The 14,877-nt window shown below is 44.6% G+C and overlaps 1 protein-coding gene across 2 annotated transcripts in view; it reads right to left on the bottom strand.

Annotated features, from left to right (window-relative positions):
- Positions 1-14,877, bottom strand: part of LOC108176275 (glutamate receptor ionotropic, NMDA 2A) — a 98,709-nt gene that overhangs the window by 76,890 nt on the left and 6,942 nt on the right. For both annotated transcript variants that reach the window (XR_011384394.1, XM_070063805.1), the window contains exons 3-4: positions 9,157-9,275; positions 8,659-8,752 (exon numbers count right to left, since the gene is read on the bottom strand). The gene's annotated coding sequence lies outside the window, so the exon portion shown is untranslated. The remainder of the gene's footprint in view (positions 1-8,658; positions 8,753-9,156; positions 9,276-14,877) is intronic.

Raw genomic sequence — 14,877 nt, 5'->3', positions numbered from 1 at the left:
TCCCAAAAGCAATTTATAGATTCAATGCGATACCAATCAAAATACCAAAGACATTCTTCTCACATCTGGAAAAAATGATGCTGAAATTCATATGGAGATACAGGAGACTTCAAATAGCTAAAGCAATCTTGTACAACAGAAACAAAGCCAGAGGCATTACAATACCAGATTTCAGGACATACTACAGGGCAGTTGTAATCAAAACAGCATGGTACTGGTACAGAAACAGATGAATGTGAGTTTAACCAACTCATATTAGACAAAGGACCTAAAACCAACCTCTGGAACAAGGACAGCCTCTTCAACAAATGGTGCTGGGAAAACTGGATGTGCACATGTCGAACTATGAAGCAAGACCCCTACCTTAGACCTTATACAAAAATCTACTCAACATGGATCAAAGAACTAGAGATGCACCACGACATCAGGAAACTAATTGACAGCATAGGGGAAACCCTTCAAGATATTGGGACAGGTGAAGAATTCCTGAAGAAGACCCCAGAGGCACGAGTAATGAAAGATAAAATAAACAAATGGGATTACCTCAAATAGAAGAGTTTCTTAACAGCAAAGGAAACAGTCAGGAAAGTGAAGAGGCAACCAACAGAATGGGAGACATTATTCGGAAACTACAAAACAGATAAAGGATTAACAACTAGAATCTATAAAATGATCAAAAAACACCACAAATTCAAAACAAACAACCCAACAAAATGGGCCAAGGACCTTAACAGACATTTTTCAAAAGAGGAAATCCAAGTGGCCAACAGACACATGAAAAAATTCTCAGGATCCCTAGCCATCAGGGAAATGCAGATCAAAAACACAATGAGGTTTCACCTCACTCCGGTTAGATTGGCTTACATAGAGGAATCAACCAACAACAGATCCTGGCAAGGATGTGGGGAAAAAGGGACACTAATCCACTATTGGTGGGAATGCAAACTGGTAAAGCCACTATGGAAGACAGTTTGGAGAATCCTCAGAAACCTGAATATAGCACTACCATAGGACCCAGCCATCCCACTCCTTGGAATTTACCCAAATGGAATTAAAGGGGAGAAAAAAAGAGCCATTTGCACCTCAATATTTGTTGCAGCTCAATTCACAATAGCTAAGACATGGAATCAACCTAAATGTCCATCAACAGATGAATGGACAAAGAAACTATGGGATATGTACTCTATGGAACACTATACAGCAGTAAAAAACAATGAAATCCAGGCATTTACAACAAAATGGAGGAAGCTGAAAAACATCATGCTGAGTGAAATAAGCCAGTCCAAAAGGGACAAATATAATATGTTCTCCCTGATCAATGGCAACTAAACGAGCATCTGAAATGATATCCATTGAAGTGAAATGAACAATACGAGAGACAATGACATGATCAGCCCTTATCTAGACTGTTGAGGAACAACTTACTATTTTATTCCTTTTAGTGTTGTTGTTGTTGTTGTTGTTGCTCTGTTTGTTCTACATAAGATCAGTGGTTGAACTCTGTAATCAATGCACAATCATTCTTAGGCATTTAAAATTAACAGAAAAGTGATCTCTGTTAAACATAGGAGTGGGAATAAGAGAGGGAGGGGATATATAGGTTGGCACATGCTCACTCGGACTTACCTCCAATGGTGGAACTAGAAATGTGCCAGGGGATTTCAACTCAATCTTACCATGGAGGCAGGTACCAATGCCAGCGCACTTGGTAAAGTGATAAGTATAAATACAAAACTGATCAAAAAGATAGGGTATGTGTCGATGAGATTTCACAAATAAGACCAGTGTAAGCAAATAATGAAGGATGGAATTAAAAGGGAGAGAATGATCCTGCGGGGGAACAGGACACATAGAAGACTCATAGAATGGCAGCACTCCTGCCTCATAATCAACCCTTGGGACATTCAGACCTGGCTAAAAGGTCCATGAGAGTCTTACAGGCATGGAAAGCCATGACATGGTGGCAAAAAACAATCTAAATGAAGGATCCTGGTGAACAAGACCCCAGCAGAAGAAACAGGCCATCAAGGAGAGAGGCGCCTTTCTCTGAAGGGAGGAAGGAACCTCCACTGTGATACGGCCTTGACTAAACAAGTTCAGAGTCAGTGAACTCAAGGGGCTTCCATAGCCTAAACAGCTCATAGCAAGAGTCTCAGGTGATTGCTGACGTCATAAATAAGAGTGCCAATTGTTAAATCAACAACGGGAGTCACTGGGTACATGCTCCCCACGTAGGATCTCTGTCCTTAATGTGTTCTACTATGAAACTTAAAAACAACACTACTAGTCAAACAATATCCTATACCTTGTGCGGTTGTGTGAGTGCAGCCTGTTGAAATCCTTGCTTAGTATATACTAAGTTGACCTTCAGTATATGAAGGTAATTGAAAATGAAACTTGATGAAGGGCAGGATGGGAGAGGGAGTGGGAAAGGGGAGGGCCATGGGAGGGAGGAAGGTTGGGGGGGAAGCCACAACAATATAAAAGTTGCACTTTGTAAATTCACATTTATTAAATAAAAAATAACTATATAACAAACAAAAAAAAAGAAAAAGAAAAAAAAGAACTTAATACTTTACACTTTTAGTATTTTTTATGTTCTACTTAAAACTATTGGTTGAACTCTGTAATTAATACACAATTACTCCTAGGTGTTTAATTAATGCTATAACTGGTACTCAAATAGTATTTTACACTTTGTGTTTCTGTGTGGGTGCAAACTGTTGAAATCTTTACTTAATATATGCTAAATTGATCTTCTGTATATAAAGATAATTGAAAATTAATCTTGATGTGAATGGAAGGGGAGAGGGAGCGGGAGAGGGGAGTGTTGTGGGTGAGAGGGAAATTATGGTGGGGGGAAGCTACTGTAGTCCATAAGCTGTACTTTGGAAATTTATGTTCATTAAATAAAATATATAAAAAAAGATATAATACAAAAAAAAGAGAAACAGATGAACAGACCAATGGAACAGAATGAAAACACCAGAAATCAATCCAAACATCTACAGCCAGCTTAAATTTGATCAAGGATCCAAAACCAATCCCTGGAGTAAGGACAGTCTATTCAATAAATGGTGCTAGAAAATTGGATTTCCATGTTCGGAAGCATGAAGCAAGACCCCTACCTTTCACGACACACAAAATCCACTCAACATGGATTAAAGACCTAAATCTATGACCTGACATCATCAAATTATTAGAGAACATTGGAGAAACCCTGCAAGATATTGGCACCGGCAAAGACTTCTTGGAAAAGACCCCAGAAGCACAGCCAGTCAAAATCAAAGTTAACATTCGGGATTGCATCACATTGAGAAGTTTCTGTACTGCAAAGGAAACAGTCAGGAAAGTTGAAGAGGCAGCCGACAGAATGGGAAAAAATATTTGCAAACTGTGCAACAGATAAATGGTTAATAACCAGAATCTACAAACAGATCAAGAAACTCCATGACAACAAAACAACCAACCCACATAAGAGATGGGCCAAGGACCTCAATAGACATTTTTCTTTTTTTTTTTCCCACAGGCAGAGTGGATAGTGAGAGAGAGAGACAGAGAGAAAGGTCTTCCTTTTGCTGTTGGTTCACCCTCCAATGGCCGCCACGGCTGGCGCGCTGCAGCCGGCGCACTGCGCTGATCCGAAAGCAGGAGCCAGGTGCTTCTCCTGGTCTCCCATGGGGTGCAGGGCCCAAGCACTTGGGCCATCCTCCACTGCCTTCCTGGGCCACAGCAGAGAGCTGGCCTGGAAGAGGGGCAATCGGGACAGAATCCTGCACCCTGACCGGGACTAGAACCCAGTGTGCCGGTGCCGCTAGGCAGAGGATTAGTCTAGTGACGCGCTGCGCCGGCCTTAATACGCATTTTTCAAAAGAAGAAATCCAAATGGCCAACAGGCACATGAAAAATTGTTCAAGATCACTATCAATCAGGGAAATGCAAATCAAAACCACAATGACGTTTCACCTCACTCCAGTTAGAATGGCTCTCATTCAGAAATCCACCAACAACAGATGTTGGTGAGGATGTGGGGGAAAAGGGACACTAACCCACTGTTGGTGGGAATGCAAACTGGTCAAGCCACTATGGAAGTCAGTCTGGAGATTCCTCAGAAACCTGAATATAACCCTACCATACAACCCAGCCAGCCCACTCCTTGGAATTTACCCAAAGGAAATTGAATTGGTGAACAAAAAAGTTGTCTGTACATTAATGTTTACTGCAGCTCAATTCACAATAGCTAAGACCTGGAATCCACCCAAATGCCCATCAACAGTAGACTGGGTAAAGAAATTATACGACATGTACTCTATAGAATACTACACAGCAGTCAAAAACAATGAAATCCGGTCATTTGCAACAAAATGGAGGAATCTGGAACACATTATGCTGAGTGAATCAAGCCAAGTCCCAAAGGGAGAAATATCATATGTTCTCCCTGATCGGTGACAACTAACAGAGCACCAAAAAGGAAACCTAGTGAAGTGATATGGACACTATGACAAACAGTGACTTGATCACCCCTTGTCCGGACTGTTGATGTACAATTTAATACTTTATCCCTTTCAGCATTTTTTTGTTCTACTTAATACTATTGGTTGAACTCTGTAATTAACACACAATTATTCTTAGGTGTTTAAAGTTAACTGAAAAGTTATGACTGTAAAATATAAGAGTGGGAATAAGAGAGGGAGGAGATGTTAAATTTAGGACATTCTCAAGCTGACTTGCCCCAAATGGTAGAGTTAGAAATGTGCCAGGGCATTCTAATACAATCCCATCAAGGTGGCATGTACCAATGCCATCTCACTAGTCAAAGTGATCAGTTTCAGTTCATAATTGATCATAATTATAGGATTAAATGTCACAGGAATCACATAAACAAGACTAGTGTCTGCTAATACTAATTGATAGAATCAAAAAGGGAGAGAACGATCGATCATGGGAAGCACCATACACAGCAGACTCATAGAATGGCAATGTCCTAAACAGCACTCTGGCCTCAGAATTAGCCCTTAAGACATTTGGATCTGGCTGAAGAGCCCATGAGAGTATTTTAGGCATGGAAAGTCAAGACACTCTGGCAAAAAAAAAAGAAGACCTAAATGAAAGATCTCTGCAAGTGAGATCCCAGTGGAAAGAACGGGGCCATCAAAGAAGGACATACCTTTCACTGAAGGGAGGAGAAAACTTCCACTTTGACTATGACCCTGTCAGAATAAGATTGAAGTCGGCGAACTCAAAAGGCTTCCAGAGCCTTGGCAACTCATGACTAGAGCCTAGGGAGATTGCTGACGCCATAAACAAGAGTGTCAAATTGTTAAGTCAACAACAGGAGTCACTGTGCAGTTACTCCTCATGTAGGATCTCTGTCCTTAATGTGTTGTCCAATGTGAAATAATGCTATAAATAGTACTGAAACAGTATTTTACACTTTGTGTTTCTGTGTGGGTGCAAACTGATGAAATCTTTACTTAGTATATACTAAATTGATCTTCTGTATATGAAGATAATTGAAAATTAATCTTAATATGAATGGAATGGGAGAGGGAGCGGGAGAAGGGAGGGTTGTGGGTGGGAGGGAAGTTATGGGGGGCAAAGCCACTGTAATCCATAAACTGTACTTTGGAAATTTATATTTACTAAATAAAAGTTTAAAAAAATCAATTGTATACTACCATCATCAACAAGAAGACACTGATTTGAAATTTAAAATAGCCTACTGAAATGAAAACTCGTAAACCCTATCAATTAAATACACAGTATGGGGCTGGCGCCATGGCTCACTAGGCTAATCCTCCGCCTTGCGGTGCCGGCACACCGGGTTCTAGTCCCGGTCAGGGCGCCGGATTCTGTCCCAGTTGCCCCTCTTCCAGGCCAGCTTTCTGCTGTGGCCAGGGAGTGCAGTGGAGGATGGCCCAGGTACTTGGGCCCTGCACCCCATGGGAGACCAGGAAAAGCACCTGGCTCCTGGCTCCTGCCATCGGATCAGCGTGGTGCACCGGCCACGGCGCGCCGGCCGCGGCGGCCATTGGAGGGTGAACCAACGGCAAAGGAAGACCTTTCTCTCTGTCTCTGTCTCTCACTGTCCACTCTGCCTGTCAAAAAATAAAAAATAAAAAAATACACAGTATGTTGGCTGAAGACTAAGATGATGATGAAGGAAACTAAAGAAAATCTAAGTAAATACGCTGTGCATAGGACTGTAAGACTGAATATTATTAACATAACATTTCTTCTAAAATGGTTCTAGGTTTAACACCATCCAAATAAAAAACAAAACAAAACAAAAAACAAACACCAAAAAAACCTCCAGCAAGAGGTTTTGAGAAAAAAATAAACAAACCTGAATGTAGTTAGGAAAACTCAAGACAATTGACTATCAACTCCACCATGAAAAACAAGGAACTCTGTGAAATGACAACTGTCTTTCCAGACTTTCAATAAACCTACAATAACCAAGACCTTGCTTTTGGATTCCTGAAAGAACAGAAGAAACACGTTTCAATGGAGTAGGATAGTGAGTCCAAAAGTAAACCTCATCCCAAAATACATAAGCGACCATTGTTAAAACTACAAAGAGAAATAAACAAAGGCACTATTACACTCACAGACGTCAAGACATCTCTTTCGTTATCAGATCAGCAGTCAGACCATCAGTAAGGATGTAGCTGAACAGAATAGCACCTGAATCAACCAAGCGTTGAACAGATCCTTCGAGGATGCTCTGTCCACAACAACGCAACACGACACTCTTCTCAGACCCACACAGCACATCCACTCTGACCACGTTCGCTGCTGTACAACAGACCTCAACTCCTAAGGAAGAGTCACCACACAATGTAAGGTCTCAGATCACAATGCAACCTCTCTACTGAGAGGTCAGTATGAAAAGGCTGGAAAATCCAGCCGGCGCCGCGGGTCAATAGGCTAATCCTCTGCCTGCAGCGCTGGCACACCGGTCACACTAGTCCTGGTCAGGGCACCAGATTCTGTCCAGGTTGCCCCTCTTCCAGGCCAGCTCTCTGCTATTGGCCCGGGAGTGCAGTGGAGGATGGCCCAAGTGCTTGGGCCCTGCACCCCATGGGAGACCAGGAGAAGCACCTGGCTCCTGCCTTCGGATCAGCGCGGTGTGCCAGCCACGGTGGCCATTGCAGGGTTAACCAAAGGCAAAGGAAGACTTTTCTCTCTGTCTCTCTCTCTCACTGTCCACTCTGCCTGTTAAAAAAAAAGAAAAGGCTGGAAAATCTCAAATATTTGCGAGAAGAACAATCAACCAACCTCAAAATGACACATTTATAAATCTCAAATAAAAAATCATTCAAACTAAATGGAAACTGTATCCTGCCCATTTACAGTAATGGATGCATATTTTAGAAAAGAACCACCAAGATCCATGAGCTGATCTGATCCCAGGAGATCAGAGGAAAAACAGCAACTTAAACACTTAAAGCAAGGTGAGGAAAATCAAATCAATCATGGAGAGATACAAGCACAAGTCGACGGGACTGAAAAAAGCTCAATCACAGAAAAACGTTGACAAAACTAACATCTGGTTCTTTGAACACATCCACAAAATTCGTGAACCTCTTCTCAGCACCAACCAAGAAAAACGGTGCAAGTTAATGAGTTGGTTAATGAAACGGTGCCACCATGACTCCATGGACAAGATAACTGTAAAGGAATAGTATGAACGACTCTGTGACCAAAAATTATATAAGATAAATGAACTGTGTGAATGCCTTGAAACACAGAATATGCTAAAATCCACACAAAGGGAAAGGAAAAACGGGAATGATTCCATAATTACTAAGGAAGTTATAATTTATAATAACTAGAGTAACACATAATTATAAAGTATCAGAAAATGTATTAGATATGAGTTACTGTATTCACATACCCCATTTCTGCTCAGTAAAAAGAAACAGTGGGCAGAAAAGTACTTATGAGACCTGCCTTGTGGCACGGTAGGTTACGACACTGCCTGGAACAATGTCATTCCATCTAGACGCCAACTGGATTCCTGCCTGTTATGCTTTTTTTTTAAAAGCTTTATTCATTTCAAAAGTAGAATTACAGAGAGTCAGAGGGAGAGAGAAAGAGAGAGAGAAGGTCTTCCATCCACGGGTTACTCCTCAGATGGAAGCGACAGCCGGAGCTGAGCAGATTTGAAGCCAGGAACCAGGAGCAGTTCCTCCAGGACTCCCACTCAGATGCAGGGGCCCAAGGACTTGGGCCCTCTTCTATTGCTTTGCCAGGCCACAGCAGAGAGCTGGATCGGAAGTGGAGCTGCTGGGACTCGAACCGATGCCCATGTGGGATGCTGGTACATGCAGGGGCGGCTTCATCCACTATGCCATGGCTGCTCCCACCCCACCCCCCAACCCCCATCAACCCAGGCTGTTCCCACTTGAGATCCAGCTGCCTGCTCAAATGCCTAGGAAAGCAGAGGAAGCACCCCAAGGACCTGGGCCACCTTAACTCACACTGCAGTACTGGATAAAGTACCTGGCCTCAGCTCCCGCCTGGCCCAGCCCCGGCCATTGTAGCCACCTGGGGTGTGAATCCATACCCTGAAGATCTCTCCTGCACCGCCTCATCTAGAACTCTGCCTTGCAAACCAATTGTTCCATAGAAAAAAAAATATCTAGTACTTACTATGAGGTGTCAGAACCTTGGACAGTCTGGAACAGAGCACAGAGGGATTCTTGGCATTTCTCTAAGCTTCTGCTTTCTCCTCCATGTGTGCAGTCTGAAAATTCACCGGATTACATTCCAATTAACTTGAGCACCCCGTGCCCCCGTGTTCCTGCACACACAACCTTACACTGCTGAACAACCTGGAGCAGAGAGGCCGTGAGTCAAGGCTTCTTCTAAGGACGCCAAGGCTATATCTGGCCAGGCACAGAAACCCCCCAAACCGACCCAGCTCCCAACCCCCCTCCCACACACCCCCCCAGGGCTCCCGTCACTCTCTCCCTCCTTTCCTCTCCCCCACACGCCTTTCTCTCCCTCCCTTCCTCGCCTCCCCACCTTCATTCTCTCCACTTCCTCTCTTCTCCCGCCTCCCCTTTGTCCTCCCTCTCCTCCACCTTCTACCCAGTGACACCCCCCACACACCCCCTCCCCGCACTCTGCACCTTGAGCCACGCCTACCCCGTGACAGGAAGTCCACCGTGCCGAATCCCCTCACAAAGAGCATTTCTGTTCCTCAGGAACAGGAACCAAGTCCTGAGGTGTAGTCTTCGGGAAGGGGCCGAAGCAGAGGACCGCGCCTGGAAGTTTCCAGAAGCCCAAGGAACTGATGCGACCGCCTCGGGCCGCAGCCTCACCTGATCCTGGCCTGAGCCCGGGGGGCCCTGGGCTCCTCAGGTTTGGCCACCAGCGTTAAAGATGGCTCCTCAAGGCTCACTCAAGCCGTGGGCAGGAGTGGGCATGGTGCTGACTCCCACCCCTGCACCGAGGGCAGAAGTGGCCGTGCCAGTGGGTGCACTTCCGGGTCAAACCGCGGGGCGCAGGCGCACTCCTCACTGGCCATCGCCATGGCGCCACGGGACGCATCTGTGCGCTGCCGCATCCAGCGCCCGAAACCACAGGCCCGCTTCAGTCAGCTGCTCTTGCTCCAGGTTGTGATCCAGGGAGGCAGCCGCTGAGGCCTGGGTACTCTGGACCCTGGCTCGCTGCCTCCGTCCCTCCCTGCCTCCCTCCCTCCCTCGTGGGAGTCCTGAATGGAGCTCCTGCCTCCTGACTTCTGCCTGATCCAGTGCTGGCCGTCAAAGCCGTTTGGGGAGAGAAGCAGTGCAGGGGGCATCACCAGCACTCTCTCTCTCTCTCTCAGTGATCGTCCATCTGCGGGTTCACCCCTCAGGTGGCTACAAAGGCCAGGGCTGGGACAGGCCAAAGAAGAAGCCAAGGACTTTTTTCTGGTGCTCCATTCTGGGTTCAGGGGCTTAAGTCCTTGGGCTGTCTCCCTCCACTTTCCCAGGCGTGTTAGCAGACAGCTGGATCCCACCGTGAACGGCGTCCGGGAGGGGCCGGCACTTGGGGGTAGCGGGTCAAGCCACCACCTGCAGTGCCAGCATCCCATATGACGCAGGTTCGAGTCCCAGCTGGTCCACTTCTGATGCAGTTCTCTGCTATGGTCTGGGAAGGCAGTCGAAGATGGTCCAAGTCCTGGGGACCTGTTCCCATGAAGGAGACCCCAGGGAGGCTCCTGGCTCCTCACCCTGGATCCTCTCAGCGCCAGCCATTGCAGCCAACTGTAAAGTGGACCAGCAGATGGATAACCTCTCCCTCTCTCTCTCTCTGCCACTCTGCCTCTGCCTCTCATGCTCTCTGTGTATAACTCTGAATTTCAAATAAATAAATAAGACTTTTTAAAAAAGTAAAACCTAGCTCATTGTAAAGAAAATACTACATCAAGGCCAACTACTAGAGTTTATCTAGAATTTGATTCTATATGCATTACATACCCCATTAACACAGAATACAGAAAGGTAGCCTCTGAGGTCACTGTTGACATTTTCTATTCTCCTGTATATAGGAGATCCAAAAGACTCCACTAAAAGAATATCAAAACTCAGAGTAGAGTTTGGTACAGTGGCAGGATAGAAAATCAACAGCTTTTGTATACACAGACAAGGTCATGATTGAGAAAGGATTTCGAAGACTAATCCCATTCACATATCTACAAAGAAAATAAAATAGGTTGGAATAAATTTAACCAAGGATGTCCAATATCTGAGAACTATAAAAGATTAATGAAGAGGACACCAAAAAAAAAAAAAAAAAAAACTCCACAAAGTGAAGCGGCAACTAACAGAATGGTAGAACTTAATCTGCAATGCATGCAGCTGATAAACTGTTTACTACCAGATATTTTCAAGAAATTCAACAACAGCAAAACAAACCACCCACTCAAGAAATGGGCAAATGGCTTCAACAGGCATATTTCAATGAACCAAAATGCTGTGCAACTGTAAAGTGAATTAAGAAGTTATGGTCTATGTATACCATACATACATATACACACTGCATAGCCTGGCTATTGTGCATCTTGCTGCAATAAGCGTAGGCTTGTGCATCCCTCTGTTACATAATGATTTAATTTCCTTCAGTATGTTCCCAGTAGTGGTGACATCCTTAGAGTTTTCCATGTTGACAGGCCTAATTTCACATGAGGAATTTTATTGCTATACAGGTATATATTAAGGAATACAGATATCAGATCAGTAAACTAAATTTTACCTTAAAACACTAGAACAGGCCGGCGCCATGGCTCACTAGGCTAATCCTCCGCCTAGCGGCGCCGGCACACCGGGTTCTAGTCCCGGTCGGGGCGCCGGATTCTGTCCCGGTTGCCCCTCTTCCAGGCCAGCTCTCTGCTGTGGCCAGGGAGTGCAGTGGAGGATGGCACAGGTGCTTGGGCCCTGCACCCCATGGGAGACCAGGAAAAGCACCTGGCTCCTGGCTCCTGCCATCGGATCAGCGCGGTGCGCCGGCCGTAGCGCGCCGGCCGCGACGGCCATTGGAGGGTGAACCAACGGCAAAGGAAGACCTTTCTCTCTCTCTCTCTCTCACTGTCCACTCTGCCTGCCAAAAAAAAAAAAAACACTAGAACAGCAAAGTAAATCTTAAGATGACCATTAGTGTGAACCAGGACACAGGACCTATGTTAACAAATCACAGCATGAGGCCACAGAGTTAGTATGAAATGTCCTTAGTGACACAGGGCAAGTCCTTGTGGTGATGCACCCAACAAAGGTAAGCCCAAAGAAAAGGACCACCGGTTTTCACCAGCTACCACCCCTCTCATTCCCCACGTCTCTAACTGCTAGAACCTAGGGTTCCAACCCCAGGAGGAACATGGCTCTGGGGCAAACAGAGCAGGTTTTGAACTGGGGCTTTATTGTTCTTGATATATGGCCTAGTGCAGGTTCCCACCTCATACAGTTTCGTATTTGAAAGGGGATGCGCAGTGCCTTCCTCACAGAGCTTTGAAGAGGATTAGACAGTACAATGTGGTGTAATTAAATAAAACTCTTGCTTTCCCTCTTTGTGTTCTTATTTAGAAATGAAACATGGTACATTAAGAAGCCTGACTATTGAAAGGGCTAAAAGGAAACCTGTTGAAGTGAAACTGACACTATGAAAAACAATGACTTGATCAGCCCTTGCCTGACTGTCAAGGAACAACTTACTATTTTATTACTTTTAGTATTTTTTTGTCCTACTTAATATCATTAGTTGAACTCTTTAATTAACACACAATTATTCTTAGGCATTTAAAATTAATTCAAAAGTGATCCCTGTTAAATATGAGAGTGGAAATAAGAGAAGGAGGAGATGTACAGTTCGGCACCTGCTCACTCAGACTTACCCCTAATGGTAGAGCTATAAACGTGCTAGGGGATTCCAATTCAATCCCATCAAGGTGTCATGAACCAATGCCATCTCACTAGTCAATGTGATCAGTTTCAGTTCATAATTGATCATAATGATAGGATTAAATGTCAAAGGGATCACATAAACAAGACTAGTGTCTGCTAACAATAACTGATAGACTTAAAAAGGAGGAGAATGCTCCAACATGGGAAGCAGGATACACAGCAGGCTCACAGAATGACAAATACCCTAAACAGCACTCTGGCCTCAGAATCAGTCCTTAAGGCATTCGGATCTGGCTAAAAAGCCCATGAGAGTGATTTAGGCATAGAAAGACAAGACATTCTGGAAAAAAAAAAAAGAGGAACTAAATAAAAGATCTCTGTGAATGAGATCCCAGCAGAATGAACAGGCCATCAAAGAAGGACGTACCTTTCTCTGAAGGGAGGAGAGAACTTCCACTTTGACTATAGCCTTGTCTAAGTAAGATCGGATCCGGTGAACTCAAGAGGCTTCCATAGCCTTGGCAGCTCAAGACAAGTGCCTCACGTGATTACTGACATCATAAATAAGAGTGTCAATTGTTAAATCAACAATGGGAGTTACTGTGCACCTACTCCCCATGTAGGATCTCTCTGTCCTTAATGTGTTGTACTATGTGAATTAACGGTAAAACTACTACTCAAACAATACTCTACACTTTGTGTGTCTGTGTGGGTGCAGTCTATTGAAATCTTTACTTAGTATATATTGAGTTGATATTCCGTATATAAATATAATTGAAAATGAATCTTGATGAAGAATGGGATGGGAGAGGGATTGGGAGATGGGACGGTTGCAGGTGGGAGGGAGGTTACAGAGGGAAGAACTGCTATAATCCAAAAGTTGTACTTTGGAAATTTATATTTATTTATTTTTATAGACTTTATTTATTTACTTATTTGAGAGGTAGAGTTACAGACAGTGAGAGAAATAGAGAGAAAGGTCTTCTTTCCATTGGTTCGCCCCCCAAATGGCCACTACAGCTGGTGCACTGCACCAGTCTGAAGCCAGGTGCCAGGTGCTTCCTCCTGGTCTCCCACGCGGGTGCAGGCGCCCAAGCATCTGGGCCATCCTCCACTGCATTCCTGGGCCCAGCAGAGAGCCAGATTGGAAGCAGAGCACCCAGGACAAAACCCGGTGCCCATATGAGATGCTGGCGCCGCAGGCGGAGGATTAGCCAAGTGAGCCACAGCACCAGCCCCCGAAAATTTATAATTATTAAATAAAAGTTGGAAAAAAAGAAAGGGTTTCATGAATGCCACTCTGTTACAATCTCCTTCCTTGTCCCTCTTACCTTTGTTCTTGTGACCAGACCCTTCATTAACCATCACTTCCTGTCCCAGGGCCCACCAGTGAGTGTGTTGTTAGTTCTGCATATCTGAACACCAGCTGTGTACCAGGGACTACAGGAATGAAAGCAGAGAGACAAAGTCTTGTCCTGGACAAGCTCACAGTCTTATACGAGATATGGGTATTTAGCAAAAAAAATGGTGATAAAATGGGTTAAGTACGTTATGTAGATAGGTAGTGTGTTACAGAAGCTCTGGATACTTAGCTCTGCCTGGGGGAATGAGAGAAAAGTATCAAAGAGAAGGAAGACCTTTGAGTTGGATATCTTGAAACATGGCTAGGAGTTTCTCAAGCTGAAAACATTGAGGAACATCAAGTAGTGACTGCCTATATGCAGAACCATGACAAGTCTGGCATGACAGAAGCAGGGGCTGTTTGGGAGGAGGGCGGCTTGGAATAGGAAGTGTGAACAGACCTGAGAATGAGGCCTTGGAATCCCCTCTAAGGGATTAGGGCTTTTGCAAGTATGCAAGAGATGAGAAAAGATCAGACAGAGTCACCTGTGCTTTCTAGGAAAATGCAGGTGGTGTGCAGGCCTGAAGCAGAAAAAGCCTGGAAGAAAGAATCCAGACAGAAGTAATAGTTATCAGCAGATGTTCAGCTTTGGTATGAGTGCTTGTGTAGGTCCTGAGACACCACTGGCATTGATTTGGTGACTACTAGGAGACAGATGGTTGGAAAGAGGGTGCTGCCAAGCTTTCCAACTTGGAAGGCAAGTCAGATGGAGCCACCACTGCAGAGATCCAGTGCAATGTGTGGAGCAGGTTTAAAGGGAAGAGGAAGTTTGTGGTACCCACAGGACACTCAAGTGTGTGTCTCTAACAGGCAGGTGGCAATGGAGATTTGGATCTCATGGTGAAGGCTTATGATGGAGACACTACTTTGGAAGGTAGTCTCATAGAAACACTGGTTGAAGCCACAAGAGTAAGATCACCTCAAGAGAAATGGGGCGCCCAAAAGGAGCAAAGCATTTCAGATGTGGTCTGAAATGATAGGTAATGCACAAGCAAGAGAGAAGGAAGAGAAGTACAAATAATCCATCAAGGATAGCACAAAGTAGGCAACCACACACAAGGAGTCAAGTCACAGGGTTATATTTGT

Source organism: Oryctolagus cuniculus, chromosome 19, assembly GCF_964237555.1.
Source record: "Oryctolagus cuniculus chromosome 19, mOryCun1.1, whole genome shotgun sequence".
Taxonomy (NCBI): Eukaryota; Metazoa; Chordata; class Mammalia; order Lagomorpha; family Leporidae; genus Oryctolagus; species Oryctolagus cuniculus.
Note: the sequence above shows the minus strand (reverse complement) of the source record. Positions and strands in the feature narration are given on the sequence as shown.